Source organism: Vulpes lagopus, chromosome 3, assembly GCF_018345385.1.
Source record: "Vulpes lagopus strain Blue_001 chromosome 3, ASM1834538v1, whole genome shotgun sequence".
NCBI classification, from domain to species: Eukaryota; Metazoa; Chordata; class Mammalia; order Carnivora; family Canidae; genus Vulpes; species Vulpes lagopus.
The window spans coordinates 81,959,597-81,972,593 of NC_054826.1; positions in this window are offsets into that span (position 1 = coordinate 81,959,597).

Below are 12,997 nucleotides of genomic sequence, written 5' to 3' on the forward strand. Positions count from 1 at the left end.
GAGTTAAATTTGTTCTTCAGACCATTTACAGAGGGTCTCTTGTTCAGCAGAAGACTTCAAAATGGTCTCTAACTTCAAACCAACATGCCTTTCTAAATATATATACTGCCTAAATTTGGGGGATCACTTTCTCTATGTCAGACTGCTCCAGTTTTTAAAATCTCATTGAGAATGAACTATATTTATTTCTAAGTAAGTGCAGTATCTAAACAATACTTAAAAATTACCTCCTTGCTTCCAGCCTCTGCCTGAAGTGGAAAATTTCAATGTTCTTGGCCTCCAGCTGAGCCTGTGCGTGGGATTTCTGATCATAGATCATTGTGTCCTTTTATGATCTTCCCTGGGCATCAGAAGGCAGAGTGGTAATTCAAAATTGAAATCTATTCCCCTTCTCTTGGGCTTAAACCCATTCAACAAACATTATCCAAGGGGAGTCTTGTTTGACAAGCAAAGGAATCCAGTTCTTCCTAAGAGTAGTGGGGAGAAATATTCACTTGAGGAACAGTTACATTTTTTTTTCTCAAGTCCACTAAAAGAATGTTGAAAATTTACATAAATGCACCCCAATGTTTTTATGTTGATAGTTTTTTTCATTGTAAGTTTATTCAAAATGATTTATAATTTCTGGCCACTTTCATTGTTACATTGTTCAAAAACATTTCCAGCCTTAGAGACTGGGTTCTCTCCATCATCTATTTACAGGATACATATGAAGTTTCCTTTAACAGAAATTTTACATCACTCTACTTATTCTGGACTTATTTCCATTCCATTTCCCGCAGAGCACTTTATCCTGATGTAATGTCTTTTTCTGCTTGAAATTCTTTTATTGATCACTATACTACATGTCTCCATAAGAAAAATATGTATGTAAATTGAAATTAAGTTGTTTTCCTAAATTTGACCTTACCATGATATCCTTTCTAAATTATTTTGGGACAAAAATTTCTTCTGAGTTGAGTTACCACGACAATGATTATTTCTGCACAATTAATCAAAAAATTAAAAATTAAAAATTAAAAATTTTGATAAGTGACTTTTAAACAGAAAAGTAACATTTTTGAAGAAACTTGTCTCTTAGTAAAACCAATAGGACAAGAGGTCCTATTAGTTTATGTCCAGTTAGGGCTTTTTTTGTCCAGTTAGTTTATGAATCCATAAATAAATAGTACTCATTGCTAGAATCACTCTTATTTATATTTTTGTTTTCTAGATATAAATACCAAAAGCCATGTTCCCATTTAAATAAGTAAATAGAAGCGAAAGAAGTTGTTATATAAATGCAATGAATTTTTTTAAAGTCAGCTATTTTCTTTTTAATTCCAGTGTAGAAACGAATATACAGTGTCATATTAGTTTCAGGTGTACAATTTAGTCATTCAACAATTCCATATATTACTCAGTGCTCATCAAGATGAGCGTACACTTAACTCCCATCACCTATTTCACCCATCCCCCACCCACATCCCTCCCAGTGACCATCTGGTTGTTATCTATAGTTAAGAGTCTGTTTTTGGTTTGTCTCTCTTTTTTTTCCTTTGCTCATTTGTTTTGTTTCTTAAATTCTGTGTGCAAGTGAAATCATATGGTATTTGTATTTCTCTCAGTATTATACTCTCTAGATCCACCCATATTGTTGTAAATGGCAAGATTTCATTCATTTTATGGTTCAATAATATTCCATTGTACAGTGTGTGTGTGTGTATATATATATATATATATATATATATATGCCATATCTTCTTTACCCATTCATCTATTGATTGGACACTTGGGCTGCTTCCGTAATTTAGCTATTGTACATAATGCTGCAGTAAACATAGGGATACGTATATCCTTTCAAATTAACGTTTTCATATTCTTTAGGTAATTACTCAGTAGTGCATTACCAGATCATAGGGTAGTTCTATTTTTAATTTTTTAGTTTTTAATTTTTTAATTAAAAAAAATTTGAGGACCCTCCATACTATCTTCCATAGTGGCTGTATCAGTTTGCCTTCTCACCAAAAGTGCATGAAGCTTTCTTTTTCTCCACATCCTTACCAATGCTTGTTGTTTCTTACGTTTTTCATTTTAGCTATTCTGACAGGTGTCAGGTGATATTACTCATTGTAGCTATGATTTGCATTTCCCTGATGATGAATGATGTTGAACATCTTTTTATGTGTCTGTTGGTCATCTGTATGACTTCTTTAGAGAAATATCTGTCCCTGTCTTCTGCCTATTTTTAATTGGATTATTTGCTTTTTTGATGTTGAATTGTAGAAGTCCTTTATATATTTTGGGTACTAACCCTTTATCTGATATATCATTTGCAAATATGTTCTCCCATTCAGGATATTGTCTTTTGGTTTTGTTTATTGTTTCCTTTGCAGATGCTTTTTATTTTGATGTAGTCCTATAATTAATTTTTGTTTTTGTTTCCTTTGTCTCAGGAGACATTATCTAGAAAAAAATATTATGGCCAATGTCAGAGAAATTACTGCCAGTGCTCCCTTTTAGGATTTTTATGGTTCCAGATCCCACTCACATTTAGGTCATTAATCTATTTTGAGTTTATTTTTGTGTATGGTATAAGGAAGTGGTCTAGTTTCACTCTTTTGCATGTAGCTATTTTCCCAACACCCTTTGTTGAAGACATTGTCTTTTTCCCATTGCATATTCTTGCTTTTTTGTCAAAGATTAATTGACTATAACATCATGGATTTATTTCTGGGCTTTCTATTCTGTTCTATTGATCTGTGTGTCTGTTTTGGGGCCAGTACCATACTGTTTTGATTACTGTAGCCTTGTAATATAACTGGAAATCTTGAATTGTGATACCTCCAGCTTGTTTTTCTTTTTCAAGATTACTCTGGCTATCTGGGGTCCTCTGTGGTTCCTTACAAATTTTAGGATTGTTTGTTCTAGTTCTGTAAAAAAAACATTGTTGATACTTAGATAGGGATTGCATTAAATCTGTAGGTTGTTTTGGGTAGTATGGCCATTTTAATAGTGAATATGGAATGTCTTTCCATTTATCGTGTCATCTTCAATTTCTTTCATCAGTGTTTTATAGTTTTTAGAGTACGGGTCTTTCACCTCCTTGATTAAGATTGTTCCCAGATATTTTGTTGTTTTTAGCACAATTGTAAATGGGATTATTTTCTTCAGTTCTCTTTCTGCTGCTTCATTATTAGTGTACAGAAATGCAATGGATTTCTGTACATTGATTTTTTTATCCTTTGACCTTCCTGAATTAATTTTTCAGTTCTAGCAGTTTTTTTGGTGGGCTCTTTATGGTTTTCTATATATAGTATTGCATTATCTAAAAAGAATGAAAGTTTTACTTCTTCCTTACTGATTTAGATGTCTTTTATTCTTTTTTCTCATCTAATTGTTGTGGCTAGCACTTCCAGTGCTATGTTGAATACAGTGATGAGTGTACATCCTTGTCTTGTTCCTAATTTTAGAGGAAAAGCTTTGAGTTTTTCACCATTGAGTATGAGGTTAGCTATGAGTTTTTAATACATGACCTTTATTATGTCAAGGAATGCTCCCTCTAAACCTACTTTGTTGAGAGTTTTTATCATAAATGGATGTTGTACTTTGTCAATGCTTTTTCTGCATCTATGGAAATGATCATATGGTTTTTATTTTTTTATTTATTGATGTGATGTATCATATCGATTGATTTGCAAATATTGAATCACACTTGTACTTCTTGGAATAAATCCCACTTTGAATGTAATGAATGATTTTTTTCAATGTATTTTTGGATTTGGTTTGCTAATATTTTGTTGAGGAATTTTGCTTTTCTATTCATCAGAGATACTGGCCTGTAGTTCTTTTTTTTTTTTTTTTTTGAGTCTCTTTATCTGGTTTTGGTATCAGGGTGACAGTGTCTTAATAGATGAAAAAACTTTTTCAAAAATTAAAAATAGTCTTCCAAGATTCTATTCAGTGCTGACATTCTAGACTCTCTATTATTTAGAATAGTGCTTCTCAAACCACCTTCATCAGAATCACATGGTAAAAAAAAAAATCATATGGTAAAATACTTGTAAAAATGCATCTTCCTAGGTCTCCCTGAAATCTGAATCAGAATCTCTGGGGATTCACCAGAAACCCATTGGTAAATGAATTCCTACAGGTATTATTTATATACACTATGAGGCTGAAAACACTACCTTGTACATGTCACCTAAAAAGGACCACATATGCAATCCCTCCCTGGCTCTGACTCTGGTGGAACAGGTCAAGCTCCAACACCTTCACCTGATTCACACTCTTCAGCAAGCTCTTGCTACAGTCCTGTGCTATGACCAATGATGTATGCATCTCACATGGAGTGTGCCAGCACCACTCAAGTTACATTTTAAAAATGAGCTGCTATGGCTAAGCCCATCATTGTTTATTCTGGCAAGGCTGAAAATAGCAACAACCAACAAATATTTTGCCCTTCATGTGGCTTCTTGCAACGCTGCAGCTATTGCCTCATCTAGTAAAAGTGCCAGGCCTAAGGGTAAACAGACAATTATGTTAGGGTGAGTTCCAAAAACTTGCAAGCAGGCAAAGCAATAATGGCCACCATGATTTCTCACTAGTACTAAGTGTGTGCTAATAAATAATTATCCCACAGCTGAGAGAGCTGTGATTTCTTTCCCCCTGTCCTCCATCTTTGGATTGTTTTGTTTCAATTCTCTGACCTGATGGGATATTTAATCACTAGGAATGCAGTGGTGCCACTTCCCTGCAACCATGCAATAGAAGTGGATATGCTATGAAGCACCTGGAATTCGATATTACTCTTCAGATTAGAGATTCTGTACAGGACAAGTTTCAACAACCCTTGGTATCAACAGCAAGGGCATATTAGCAGACGAATGCCAGCCTGGCAGAAAAATGACAACATATATTCCCCAACCAAAACGAAATGTGGTGTTCTGAGAAAAACTCATGCTTGGTAGATCAGACCATTCCCAGTGGAGCTATTGTGGACATTTTCAATATGCTTCACTATATATTTTATGGTTATTGTTGTTTAAAATGACAGCCATCTGCTACCCATGGGCAAGAATCCCAGATGGTCGAGCTGGGGTTCGGTGAGCATCTTTTGCCTTCTGAGAGTGGCCAATACAGAGGCACTTTCATCCTTCACCTCAGCCAGGCTGAGGGGAAGCCCTGTTCCCATAAGGACCAGAGGAAAGGAGATCACCAATGTGCAGGTACGTGCACACGTTCATCCATTTTAGACTCCATTCTTTTTGGTAGGTCCATTGCCTTGTGCTACTTCCTGTCTTGTTTTGAGGGTTTATACTTTTTTTTTTTTTAACTATGCTGTTATGAGAGCTTTGTGGCATGTCAACTTGGCTAGGCTAAATTACATTCCCCAAGTTCCCTTTATAGTATGTGGGAAGGATAAACTATAAAAGATGCTCTCTCATGAGAGGTGAAGAGAAGCAGCAAGCATTTTTAGCATATCCACACTTTCACACAGATGTTCAGTCAAACACTAATCTAAGTGCTGCTGTGAAAGGACTTTGCAAAAGTACTGAAAGTCTTTAATCAATTGATCTTCAGTTAAGGAAATTATTTTAGATGGACCTTAATTAGTCGAATTTTCTTAAGAGGGAGCTTAGGCCCTCCCTGCAGAGAGACGCTTTTCCCTTTGGATAACGATTTCAGCCCATGACTATTGGGCTCTAGCTCTTCCTGAACTTCTTCTCCTGATGATCGGCCTTAATAGACTGGATTTGTTTACCAGCCCAACAATTGCATAAGCCAATTTCTTGTCATAGAACCATCAATCTATCTGTCTGTTTGGCCAACTGTGATCTACCTATCATCCATCTCTCCTATTGGCTTTGCCTCTGGTTTTGCCTCTGTCTGATACAGATATCAACTCCATAATGTCTGAATTATGCCTTAAAAAATAATCCACCATAGCACATAGCACAGGACTCTGAAATGCATGGTATACGAAAGATTTATCCTAGGATTTTCTACTTAGTGTAGTTACTGTTTGATCTATTCATCAGATGAATATCTACTTGATAACTTTCTGAGATTGTTTCAGTTTATCTGTATTTGATGAGCACCTGACAAAGGAAACAGATTGTGTGTATGTGTGTGTGTGTGTGTGTGTGTTGTGCATGCACGTGCATGCTAGGACTTATTCCATCCAAGTACTAACCAGGCCCGACACTGCTTAGCTTCTGAGATCAGACAAGATCGGGTGCGTTCAGGGTGGTATGGCCGTAGACTAGGACTTATTCCAGATTAAAGCAGATCCCGAGGCCCTCCCAGTTCAATCCCAAACTGGGTTTAGTGAAGACAACAGTAGCACAGAATTGAAGTTGCTTGACCTGGTCTATTGTTTTTCACCTGGTGCTCGATTTATCAGCCACTCAATTTTCTAGTCATTGTGTCATAAAATGCAAACGTACTCATGCAGAAATATTCATTGAATTCAGTGGATCTTGGAACATTTGATCCATGTACCACTATCCTTAGTACAGCAGATACCATAGTTTGTTATAAAGTGAAGGAATTATATCACTTGATTCAGAATACCAGGAGAGGATCTTGTGTGTCAGCAATAAATTTTGAGGAATAACTTCTATGGAAAGAAGTCGTGTTCAAGGGAGATTGAAGAAGGAAACCTAAAGTTAAGGGGAAAGCTGATGAAATGGCCAGACAGTCCTCTAATCTAATCTTGGGAGAGGGCCACCATTCCTAGACTGGCATTCTGTAGGACTGGGTGGTCTTTGAACCTCCAAGAAAATACCCAGACAGCTGTCTATGCTTTTGAAGATTTTGCCACTGGAGGAAATCTGTGTCTCATTTCCCTAGATATGTTGAGAAAGGGCGTTCTTCAATGATGGCTGACCACACACAGGGTTACTGTTTCTAGACCAATAAGATGATGGCGGCCACAGGTTTTAGCTTCTTATGTGCAAATATGTGCAGATATAGGCTTAGATTAACAACCACAGTGAGCCGATTCCCCCTTTTCAGATCTGGTTTGACTAACTCATTAAATATCATGATGTCACTGCTGGCTCCCAGTCATAAGACACAGATCCCAGTCAACACAGTATAATAAGCTAATTTTGTATGATGATATGATCTTTGAAATGAGTTTCTAATGATTATTTTTACAAAGCATCTACAGATGTTCAGCCTATCACAGTGGTCCATTAGCTGAATAACCCCAAAGTGGGATCATGCTACTGCTTGGGCTGCTACTATTTTACTAGGGAAGATAGTGCCTTCTTCTAGAAGACCAACCAGAGATCATTTCAACAGAAAATTCTTTTGACTATGTTGAAGTGCAAAGTTTAATTTTCTCTTCCTTCCTTCTCTCCTACCTTAAGCTAAAATCATTAAATATCCAGATAAGACTGCCTCCTCCATTCTACATTAATAGCTGACTCCTCAAATCATTTCTCTCCAAACTGGAGGGAGTTAGCCGCTGCCTGTTGAGACACCTCCCTGGGTCATGACTCTGGAAGCAGGACTATACTTGTTCCAATGGGGCAGGGGGTGGTTTTTAGCTCAGGAGTCTGGCTGTACTCTGTGGCATGGCTCTCTACAGAAACATGAAGTGGGGGAGATGGCTGGTGATGATACTCCCAGAATGTGGAGGGGGTTCCTTCATCTGCTTATTCTTTTTCTTTTTCCTTGAATGCTCTTGAAGGAACGGGAGGATGAATAAGCTTGTGAGCTCTGGGGCTGCAGATATGTTCATGGTTGCCCCAGGAGGAAAGACAGCACAGTGGGAGAGGGCTGCCACTTTGCCCCCAAGCCCACTACACTGATGCTTTCTGAAAACCAGCAGATGTCTGTGGACAAGATTGATTGATTGATTTTTACAGGCAAGATTTAAAGTGTCAAGGTGCCAACATCACAAATTAGGGATTAGAAAGGGGGAAATTACAGTAATTGCTTGTGGAGTTTAATCCATAGCACACACATGGGCTAGATGGGTCCCATAGATATATTTTGGTTGTCCTCCACAAAGTTAGACCACACTATGTTTTTGAGACTACTATGTTGGAGGCACCTGGGTGATTCAGTCGGTTAAGTGTCTGACTCTGTTTTGGCTCAGGTCATGAATGCAGGGTCGTGAGATCAAGCCCTGCATCAGGCTCCACACTCAACATGGAGTCTGCTTGAGATTCTCTCTCCCCATCCCTCTCCCTTAGCCCCTCTCCCTGCTTGCTCTCTCTCCTCTCTCTCTCTCTCTCTCTCTCTCTCTCTCAAATAAACAAATCTTTAAAAAATATATTTATGGGCACTTGAGTAGCACAGTCAGTTGAGCATCTAACACTTGGTTTCAGCTCAGGTCTGATCTATGGAGCCCCCTGTTGTGTTTCTCTGACCCTCTCCCCCTGCTCCTCCCCCCCCCCTCCCCGCACTCTCTCTCTTTAAAATAAATAAGTAATTCTTTGGCTCAGTGGTTGAGTATCTGCCTTTGTCTCAGGTTGTAATTCCAGGTCCTGAGATTGAGTCCTGCCTCAGGCTCCCCTGCAGGGAGCATGCTTTTCCCTCTGCCTATGTCTCTGCTTCTCTCTGTGTCTCTCATGGGAAAATAAATAAAATTTTTAAAAAATTAAAATAGAAATTAAATAAAATTAAAATTTAGTTGTGCATTCCTATTTCGAAGCAGATTTCAGAAAACATAGGGCTTCTGGAATTGAGAAGTGAGTGGGGTGGCCCACTGTCCATGTTTTCCTGGATCTAAGGGGTTTCCTGAGATGAGGAATTTTTGGTGCTAAAATCAGGGAAGTTTCTAGTTAAGTGGGATGGTTGGACACTGCAGGGGAATTTCCACAAAGGTGGTTAAGGGATCACCAGATGAACCTTGCCTTCATCATGGCTTCACCCAGAGACAACTCTGGGGAGCTGTGCCTTTCACTTCCCTGAGCCTGAAACTGCCTTCTTCCCTGGACCCCATGACCTCACTCATCACTGAGGACTATATACAGATGATACAGGGGGACTGCCTTCCCTCTCTGTTCCTGGAGCAGACCTGGCTATGGGTTTACCCTTGGGGTTCCCTGGAGAAACTACCAAATTGCTAATCAAATCTAGCTCAAGACCTCCCTCCAGTCCCTGCCGGAGATGGAGAAAGAAGGGCTGGGAGCCATTTGATGAGCTTTGGAAGAATAGCAATGACACAAAACAAAGATGCTCGGCCTGGTCATCTGGTCTCCAGTTTATCAGCCACTCCAATTGAATTATCCCCTGAAGTCATCTTTAAGAGAAAATGGCTAGTTCTCTTTGCCAAAAGAGGATCTATGGCATTACCTCTTTCCAGGGTCCTCTGAGCTCTGTAGGCTGGCTTTCCTCTAGCCTTCCTCCTGCCAATCCTTGTCCTTCCCTGTATCAGCTCAGCACACTTACCCCCTCGCGATTTTTTTTTATCCAGGTCTGGTCACCACCACTGGCCCTTGGTCCCCTGAGTCCCCTGCATCCTGATGACCCAACTCTGGATGCACATGTGATTCAGATTTCACTCATTTGGAATTCCTGATAATTCCACCTGGGCTGAGCTGAGTTTTATTGTGGCTTATGTTCTACAAAGAAAGGTTTCCACAAAACAAATGAATACTGACAACAAAATTACATGGATGTTTAGTTTAATAAAGAGGACAATCTGCCAAAATGCTATCTGTGCTCTGGGGCCTGGTTCAAGTCCCTCAACAGATGTAGCAGCTGGTGCATGAGAGACTTGCGGACCTCTTCTCTTTCTCGTTCTGGAAAGCTTCCACAGTCACCACCACCCTGGGGGCCAACCCACTGACCTGCCTCTTCAGACCCTCACAGCAGTTTGTGTCTACAGCTTCTTTAGCATGCATTTGGCACTTCTCTGGTCAACTCTCTTTACCTGTGTGTGTGAATCAGACAGCTCTTGCAGCCACTTCACATGTCCTGGCCTCACCTTCTGCAAAGGGCCATTGGCCACTGTTCTGAGCTGTCACCATGAGGCAACCAGCTCTGCGTGTGTTCTGACTAGCTCCACCAGCACAGTCTTTGAGGCCTCACCCAGGCTCAGGCCCCGCATTCCATTCCCAGTTCATACTGTAGCATGGATGCTCTGTGAGCCAGTAGGTGCCTACATGCTCAGCCTAAAGTGGGAGAGGGTCAACACCTGTGGGGCAAACTATGATCCATAAGACACAAGCACTAAAGGATACATTCTTGTTCCTTCCTCTTCTTTGCAGTGATTGTCCTGAGACCCACTTATTCTGATAACCTCTATTGGCCCCACAGGACCATGTAGTCATCGACCATTGGTTAGTAATATATCCTGCTGTGGCTCTCTGTCCTTTCCTGTCTCACTCTCCTTCCATCTTTTCTGCTCCCTGGGAGCATAATGCCTAATGAAGCAACTGCATAGTAACTTTGGTCTCGGGCAGTATTTCTGAGGAACCCAGGCCAAAATACCATATATCCATTGCCCCATCCATCACTTCCTACCTATCCAGGCTTGGAGTGTCTTAGAATAAGCCAAGATGAAAACTAGGACATGAGGCCCAGGCATGAGTAAATGGGCAACAGATTGAGTTGTGGTGTGGTTTTAGTTCAGGAGAAGGAATCGTGGTCACGGGGTAGCGAGTTCAGAGACTGTATGTAGTATTGGTGGTATCTGCTGAAGATTATCTATAGTTGCCTCTATTTTTGTTTTTTTTTCTTTGATTTGATATAAAATGATCATTTCTTCACCATTGCTGAGTCAATAGAGCACATGAATTTTATATAGTCTGTGTATAGTCTGCATTGTTCATGCACTTTCCCCTTTTAAGTAAGAGCTTAAAAAATCATGAAGCATAGGGGTCTGGTGACAATAGCTGAGTGCCCGCACTAGGATGGCAGTCCAGCATGCCTCACTCTTAAACCTCCAAGTCACATGAGAATACACACCATCTTTTATTTCCCTCCAGCCAATCAGGTTTTCTAGCACCTGCGACAGAAAGAACCTTAATTGCCGCATAGAATCTGCAGCAACATTTTGCTGCTAGTCGGTAAACTTGCAAGTGTTTCCTTTACAATATTGATACAGTCTGATTGTTCAGATGAGATATACTTCAGCTAGTCTAAAAATGATTTTGTATTTACTAAGTCACTTTAGAAAATGATTCTTACCAAGTGCTATGTCCCTGTCACATGTATACATTTATAATTTTGAGGTTATTAATTGTTAGAAGTTGAGGACTTATCCCTTTCTTCTTGGAAGTCTCTAAACAGATAACAAACTGGAGTTTAATTGGAGGAGCTCAGCTTCCAATAACTGCTATTCAGTTTGTCATACTTCCAAAACACCCTGTGTCCATCCCCCAAGCCTGAACCTTTGGGCCATCACAAACAATGACAAGCAGGCAGAAACAACCTTAGAAGGAAAGTACTCCAGGGGCACCTGGTGGCTCAGTGGTTGAGTGTCTGCCTTTGGTTCAGGTCATGATCCCGGGGTCTTGGGATTGAGTCCTGCATTGGGCTCCCTGTGGGGAGCCTGCTTCTTCCTCTGCTTATGTCTCTGCCTCTCTGTGTGTGTCTTTCGTGAATAAATAAATAAAATATTAAAGAAAAGAAAGATAGAAATGTTTTTTTCTTTAATTCCTCCGTACCTTTTCCAAATCCAACCCTGGATCTGAGAAAAGAAATGGAAGAAGAAAGAGAACACAAAGAGGTAATAGGGTCAGGTTTGTGTCACGGTGACTCTGGAGCCTTGCCCACAGGGGGTGCCACACCACAGTGTAGAGTAATGAGGACGTGCTCAACCCTCCTGCCCAGAGAGGCACTGAGGCAGGCAGGCCTTGGGGTTGGCTGAGAGCAAGCAGGGCCCACTGAGGCACTGAAGCCAAGCCTTTGGGACTAGTAAGAGAGGCTGGATGTTTTCAGCAGAAAGACAAGCACTTGGGTCATCAATTTCCATTCTGAGAATGTCACTGAAGGGACCATCTGAAGTAATACTATGGCCATCACTCCCTTACATTCTTCACCAACTCAAAATCATAGATTTATTTTATTATGTTAAAATGCACAGAACAGGACACCTGGGTGGCTCAGTGGTTGAGCACCTGCCTTCAGCCCAGGGTGTAATCCTGGAGTCCCAGGACTGAGTCCCACATCAGGCTCCCTGCATGGAGCCTGCTTCTCCCTCTCCCTGTGTCTCTCTGCCTCTTTCTGTGTCTCTCATGAATAAATAAATAAAATCTTTTAAAAAATACACAGAACATGCAATTTGCCCTCCTAACCATGTCTAAGTGTATAGTTCAGCAGTACTAAACACATTCACATTGCTGTGCTACTGTCACCGCCATACGTTTCTAGAACTTTCTCAGAAAGCTGTCTACCCATGAAACACTAACTTGCTTCCCTCCCTCCCCCAGTGCCTGGACACCCCCCCCCCCCCCCCCCCCCCCCCCCCCCCCGCTTTCTGTCTCTTTAAATTTGGCTCCTCTGGGGACCTCACAGAAGTAGACTCACTCAGTCTTTGTCATTCTGTGACCGGCTTATTTCTTTCAGCATCCTGTCTTCCACACTGTGGCAAATGTCAGAATTTCCTTCCTCCTAAGGGCGAATACAGAATAGAACTTTAAAGCATAAAATTCCTAAAGCATTCTTCATTTTGCTAAGAGGACAACCAGCCTGAGATCCCCTGAGAAGCCTGATGACAGGCCTCACCAGGGAAGGAGAAGGAGGCAGAACTTCCGTGACCCCACCCAGAGCGGCTCTGTCTTCCTCATCCAGCACCTGAGCTTCTGTGCAAGATTTCTCTGGGGGGAAAAAAAGACTCTGTTGCCGAAAATAGCTTGAAAACCCCTGGAGTCCCCTCCCTCTTATCCCTTTTCATTCTATATTTCTCTCCCCAGCTAATCTTTACTAAGTAAATGTCAAGGTTTCCACCTTGCCCTGGCTCTTTGAGAAGAGGTCGAGGATCTCCTCCCTTTCAAAACTCACCAAGTATAAGAAGAATGATTCCCGTTTCTCTTAGTTCAGATGGGTGGGT